This window comes from Mus pahari, chromosome 13 (genome assembly GCF_900095145.1).
Source record: "Mus pahari chromosome 13, PAHARI_EIJ_v1.1, whole genome shotgun sequence".
In the NCBI taxonomy this organism is placed as follows: domain Eukaryota; kingdom Metazoa; phylum Chordata; class Mammalia; order Rodentia; family Muridae; genus Mus; species Mus pahari.
In genome coordinates, this window is record NC_034602.1 from 70,226,153 (window position 1) to 70,233,510 (window position 7,358).

The window sequence follows — 7,358 nt, forward strand, 5'->3', positions numbered from 1 at the left end:
CTGATGATGGGATGGACTCCCGAATGGGGTAGTCTCTGGATAGTCCATCCTTTCATCTTAGCTCTAAATTTTGTCTCTGTACCTATATCCTTTCATGACTTTTTAAAGTAACATTTTAAATATCAGTAAATTTGGTTTTGTCAGTTCCTAAATATTGCCTATATATATATATTTGTATACTGAAATAAAATAATTTTTCTTTCCCTCACTTAAGAATTACTTTTAGTTTCATTTTTAACAAAGTAGATCTGTTTTATATTCACTAGGAAGGTAACTAATATATTGATATTTATTAATAGTTTATTTATTAATAGTTGCAACACTATCCAAGATATTTTCACATTTTCAGCATGTACACTTCTGCAACCTACTTCATTCATAACAATATTCAGAATGATGTAAAATGAAAGTATTGTCACAGATATAACTCACCCCTCCTTGGCTTTAGTAGCAACAATAATAATGGATGCATTAGCTGAAATTTAATAGTGCCAAGGTGTGCCAGTTTTAAAAGCATGTTATGTGCTTCACTTCTCTAATTTGTCTCCAAACTACTGAGCAGTAACTGAGACTTGCTGTTAAATGACTCCCAAAATGCTAACGAAGGGAAATGTCAGAACCTAAATGCATCTATTAAGATTTGCTCCAGTATAATGATGTTGATTCTTTTGGTCAACTTTTACCATCCGTGTAACAGACATAAATGACTTAAGGAATGAAGAATTTATTGGGACTCAGATTTTCCAAAGGTTTAGTCTCTGTAGCATGCCTAATATGTGTAAACGTATCCAATGCCCTGCCAAAAGAAACATGTGACATTACAGGATGATCATTCGTTGAAGGTCAAGACTACAAAAACAAAATGCCATTGCTTAAATTTATTCCCCTTTTCCTAGTGGATTATGTTTAGACCTGTAGCCAGAAACATTCTCATGGACAGGACCATAGGTGTCCCTCACAAGTTTCCAATTTAATTATGAATAATACACAGTTTTCAAAGATTATAACAAACACTAAGCCTGGTTACTTAGGTTTATGATTATGCTGATAAAATTGATTTTTCTTAATAATATATTATGAATTGCTAAAAACATTTTAATATCAGTTGTACTTTCAGCTATGATAAACATGTTTTCTTCCTTTAAATGGTTAATGTAAATCTATGATAATTTGTACCTATGCTTGTATGGAAAAAATGTTATATTGTCTAATAAAATGTGTGATTTGATTGTATATTTGTTAACTAAAACTTTATTAGGTGTATATGCAAATAATTTTATACACTCATTTACATTATACATATAATAAGATATTGTTAATAACAAATGTCAGTTTCCTCATAAAATAATTTATTAAATTTTGTTACTTTGTATAGTATAGGATTTACCATCAAATATGATTCCATTTCTCAATTTAAATATTGCTCATACAATACAAAATAATACTATAAGTATGTATATTATAATATATCACTATGCTTGTTATGTCTTATTAGCAGACACTTTGGCAAAACTTTAATATATTTCTTTGGTTTCTCAAGAACATACCAGATTTAAGACAATGTAAATACTATCTCTTTTCTGAAAGGTTAAATGAAATGAAAATTCAAGGGCAGAGTAGAGGAGGGAATTATAGTGATAGATAGCACTGAAAAACTTTTGAAATGTCACAATGAACTCCATTATTTTACATGGTAATGTAAAAGTGCAAAAAGAAATATAATTATTTGTAAGGCCAACCGGCTTTAGAGAAAGAACATTCTATAGATAGTGTGATTTTAAACAAAGCCATTCTTAAAACTGTACTTTTAGAATCAGGTAAAAACTATTTATAGAACAAAATAAGGTGCTATATTTTTGTACATATATGTACAAAATGTGTTTTGGTTTATAACTATACATAATAACTTATGTAGAGAAAAATTAAAGTAATTGAAACAGAAAATTTCAAAGCATTAAAAACTTTTGCTAAAATAACAGATGTGGGTTATAAAATAAAATCACAAGTCAAAATTTTTGTAATGATTAGGCATGTAAGCAATACATTTTAATTACGTTCAACCACAGTTTCAGAGATTTTTAAAAAAAAAAAAAAAACAGTGCCACTTAATCACAGAATCCAAGAATGAAAGGTAATTCTAATATTTACCACATTGTCATACCAATGAAAATATAATGTGATACCATGTGTACTGGGAAATGGCAAAACAATAGGAATTACCAATAGAACAGATTTCATATCCATGGCTGTGGGAGCCTAAGTCAGCAGTACAGTGTATTTTGAAAAACAAAAGTTTACCAACTGAGAATTCTTCATTCAGTGAAATTGTTCCTCATAGATAAGGAGGCATTTCCCAATGCCCACACGTAGCTCTTTGCAATATTCTATTCTAATCTCTTGTCTCTAAAAATAGCCTCAAGGAATACAAGATGGAAGAACCTATGAACTGTCTTGCTTTGTCACAATTATTAATAGTCTGACATTTTCTTAGATGTTCTAATTTTTATTAATACTCTTATTTATTTTTATCTAGGTTTCAAATGATCCTGTATGTGTAAAAGTTATTTGTCTTCAGCCATAATCTCAAATTTACACATTTCAGGTCACCTTTCCTGTCTCAATTTTTCTCTTTCATTTTCTCCATCTTCCCCTCCCCCTTTCTTTTTTTTTCCTTCACTTTTTTTCAACACTGATATAGCTCAGGTAATGTATTTTGTTTGTTTGTTTGTTTGTTTGTTTTTGTTTGGCTTGTTTTTTTTCAAGACAGGGTTTCTCTGTATAGTCCTGGCTGTTCTGGAACTCACTCTGTAGACCATGCTGACCTCGAACTCAGAAATCAGCCTGTCTCTGCCTCCCAAGTGCTGGGATTAAAGGCGTGCGCCACCACTACCCGGCCTTCAAGTAATGTTCTTGAGAAAACAGGTATACCATCAACTCTACACTTGCTACTGTCAGGGAACGTGGTTGGTATGATTCAAGGAAAGCGCTCTACGTCTAATTATTAAATCTTGAGCATCCAAAGTAAAAGGAATGTATTCCTCAAAGTGGGATAAAACTTTAGATAAAGCCCTTTTCTTCAAGGAGTGCTCATGTGCTCTAATTCTAGGGACATTTTAAGTGGTTAAAATTTTCTCCTCCTGACAAGGGTGCAGGTAAATTTTCTTGCTTAATGACCTTAAGAACCTAATGAATTTCTTGGACATAATATCTAAAAGAGAAGAGTAGGCCAGATGTTCACTTTTAATCCCAACCTTTGAGAGAGAGACAAATGGAAATGTGTGAAGTTCTGGCCAGCTTGTTCTACCTAGTGATAACCTGTGCCTAAATAAATTCATGAATATATATTACAGTCATGTTTAAACCTTTTGCCCCAGTATATACTTTCTCCTTTTCCTTCCAGAGGCAGTTTATATTTCTCTATTTAAATTATGATGTAAATATTTGTAATAATGTAAGTCTCACACGGCTTGTGCTTCAGGTAAGATCTCAGCCGACTCATCTGCTTCTCTTTTATTTCTATACAATGAATAAGAACTTTGCCCTCCATGCTCAGTGCTTTTCTGACTAGAGGAGTTTCTCTTCTCAGGCAGCTCTTTGCTTCCATCTTGTATAATGTATAAGTCAACTCTGAAGCTAGGTAAATATGGGGATTAGAGTTCTACTTTCTTTTCACTCTATGGTTCACCTTACATGGAGACTGTGCTCCATCTTTGCTTCTTATCCATCTCAGCTTCTATTCACTCACACCTTCCTTCAGTTGTTTTCTCCATCTACCTCATGTTGATGAGTGTATATCACATACGGGCGGTACCGTGGCTTCGTCTGGTGAAATAACAGTGAGTCATGTTCTCACAGTTACTGAAATTGAGACTTGACAGTAACTTTACAAAAGGCAAAGGCAGTGCTCATTACCTGGCCATATCAGTTCTCCTTAAGCATGGAGGAAGATTCCACAACCCCTTTCCTTATATGCATCACAACTCTAAAACCACAACCATATTGCCAACACTGCCTTATATGGCTGCCTGCTTGGGAGGGAGCCTGGCACCCTCCTTCAATGGCACTTGCATGTATGTTGATTGGGTTTTAGGACTATGAAATCCCTCAGGCCTTTTCCTTTCTCAGATTGGAAGATTGGCTGTTTGGGTCTCACCGAAGGGAGTCACTCCTTTATTTCATTGCAAATTTGGCCTCTCTTTACCTTGTTAAGTACAAGTTTTGGCTCCTACATTAAATTACTTGGCAATCTTTTTCTCTTCAAGCTGTAATTCGTGTATTTCTTTTGCTCTCTGCTCCCTCTTTTTCATTGTAGATCCACAGAAAAATAGTTATTGATAACCATGTACCATAGTCAATTTTATATTATCTTGAAATATCTTCTGGCTATGTATAAGATAGATTTTTAGGCAAAGGTAAATCACAACCACAGTTTTCTTTCAACACTATAAGAAAGTTCTCTAACCAAGTTGCTAATATACTTCCCCTTCTGAAAACTCTTGAACTGGGCTTCCATAGTTCACATTGTTCTATGCAGTACAGTTTTGTAAAGCCCTCTTAGGGTGGCCCATTAAGCCCTAGTTAAGAAATTAAGTAGACAATGTTTACTAAACTAGCACAAGAACATGAATTTAAACAGTAAATAAGCATATATATAAACTTATGTGGATGCATGTTAACACTGTCCTTTCATTAAATATCTGTAAATATAGGTAGAAAAATAAAAATTTAAACACTAGGACTTTAAACTGATGTAAGTGAGAAATGATTCCCATGGACTGGATAACTGAACACTGTTCCTGGGGCTGTTGTAGGGAAAATGTGGAACTTTGGAGATAATCATTGCGTAAGAAAGAACAATAGAGAGGGATCTTTGAATTTCTATAGTTACAGCCCACTCTGTGTTTTCACACTCTGTGGACTGCTTGCACTTGAGAATGTGAACCCAGTTTCGTACTCCTGTTAGCGCTGAAACCCAATGCTGTGGCTCACTATCATAATGGACGCTTACACATCTGGAACCATAAACATAAGCACTTCCTTCGAGAATCCTTCTTCTTCCTCATGGTGTTCAGCAGAGCAACAGAAAAGCAACCAATAGAGGCTTGCTGAGGGTCCAAAGAACGATTAAATATGATATCTTATAGGAAGGTACTATAAGTGCACTAGTACCTACATTGTATGTTTTATTGAAGAATTTCCTAGAAGCGCAAATGTGACATGAATAAAACTGAGTCCTTGTTCTTTTCCAAAAGGCATTGGGAGATTTCTCTTTCATCATATTCATAGTATAGTCCAGTTTTTCATTTGATTTAGTAAAACTTAATGTAGAAAAGTGTGAAAGTTTTGCTTCAGTCAGCAGTATAAGAAAACATGCACTTGACTAGAACTGTGCTAATTGTTACAAAACTAAGCTATTTAATAAGTAATGTGTTTTTTCTGTGAAGTAACCAGAAATATATTTAGGTATGTAGCTTGATTGCTGAGTACTTGTATAACATTTGAAAGGCCTAAGGACATTTGTAAGAGCTGTGTGTGTGTGTGTGTGTGTGTGTGTGTGTGTGTGTGTCTGTCTGTCTGTCTGTCTGTCTGTCTGTCTGCCTATCTGTCACTGTGTGTTTATACTTTTCACATCATCTTAAAAATGGGTAAGAGGAAAAGACAATATATCATCATAAAAATGCTAATTTCCTTGAGCCTTGGAAATTTTCTCTGGTGCAAATTTTCCCAATTTGCCTTATAAAGATATTTCAATAATTAATATGGCTCTATTAAAATTTAATGTGTTTTCCATTCATTTTCAAATTTGTGTGAGGCAACTTACTATTCTAATGCTAAGACATGAGTTTACTACAATCTTGGGTTCAGAAAATTACTCTATAATGTGAAAGAATAGGGCAAGGGAATGTAGTATATATGTAAAAAAAGAGAAAATATTTAGAGGACTTTAAAGAATACTGCATAACATTTAAACCAGTTATATAGGACTTATTTCTTTGCTCACTGAAATAAGGAAAGAAGAATTAATTTGTTCCAACTATATTTGTAGATAGATTCTGTTTTAAAGGCTAGTGAGAAAGTTGCAGGAAATCTATGACAGTGATGTGTCTACTGCACTTGTTGTCATCTTAGTTCTTGATAAATAAGCTTGTAAGTAAATAATGTCATGCACACATCAGCCAGAAATAAGGCATGATGCCTTGTTCTTTGGAAGTTCTATGCATTCACAAACACAATGCATAAAGTTGAATACCTGGTGGTATCTTTCTGCCAGAGACCTAGCTAGAGTCATCTTGTAGAATTAAGACCTCAATAGAACAAGGCATTAAAGAGGCTTTTCTACTCAGCACATTGGAAAGCAGTTATTATTTAATAGCCCTCTGCTATTAAAACATCATCAAATTATGTTTATAGAATATTATTCACTGAGAACTCCATAGCCGTTTCCCAGCAATAAGTCTGACCGTATTAGTGCACAGGGAATGTTAGCACTGACTCTTTCAAACTAATAAAAATATCCAGAGTAATAAATTATGACTCCAGGGTGAACGAAATAACCCTTACTGGCCATATGATGTTAATGTAGCCATAAAAGATTTCCTCCCTACTCAGCAGTACATGCTGGACCACATAACATGAAGAAAATGAAAGAGGAATTCATTTAAAAGTAAAAGAACCATTAAAATATAAATTATAGCAATTTATCTTGAATGTATCTAATTTTCAACAAATCCTCTTATAAATAAGTTATCTTTAGGAACTATGTGTCCTGTATGTTATTGACTTAGTCAAGATAATAATACTTGGAGAAATGTCTAGATATCTTCCCTTTTATAATAGATAAGCATGCTGGGATGTAAAATAAAGTGATGACATAAAGTCAGATTGGTATGTGAAAGAAAGCCAGCTTAGCTTGTCAATCATCTTTAAGATTTGCTAATTTGTTATCAATTGTTGTTTTCTTATTTTCATAGGGTATTTTCACAGAAAATTTCATCTTTGTACTTCTTTGGCAGTGAATCTGTCTTATTTATTTTAACTGAGCTAAAATGCAATGAGTTTTAACAAAGTTTAAGTTTCTGTAATGTGCCTAGCTTCCTTAAATTTATTCTCTTTTGGTTTCACCTGGCAGAAAGTAAAGGAAGCACAAAGGAAGTTGTTAACTTTGACTGTGCTGTCTCCTACATAACATACTGAATCTGAAATGGAGATGAGAGGGAAAAGGCAGATAATCAGCAATGAACTTGGATTTATAAATCGATTAGTTATAGAGAGCCAAAGTGAGAGATGGAGATAGAAAATAGAGTGGGAGGGAAGGAAAGAAGGAAGGATGGAAGGGAGGGAGGGAGGGAGGGAGGGAG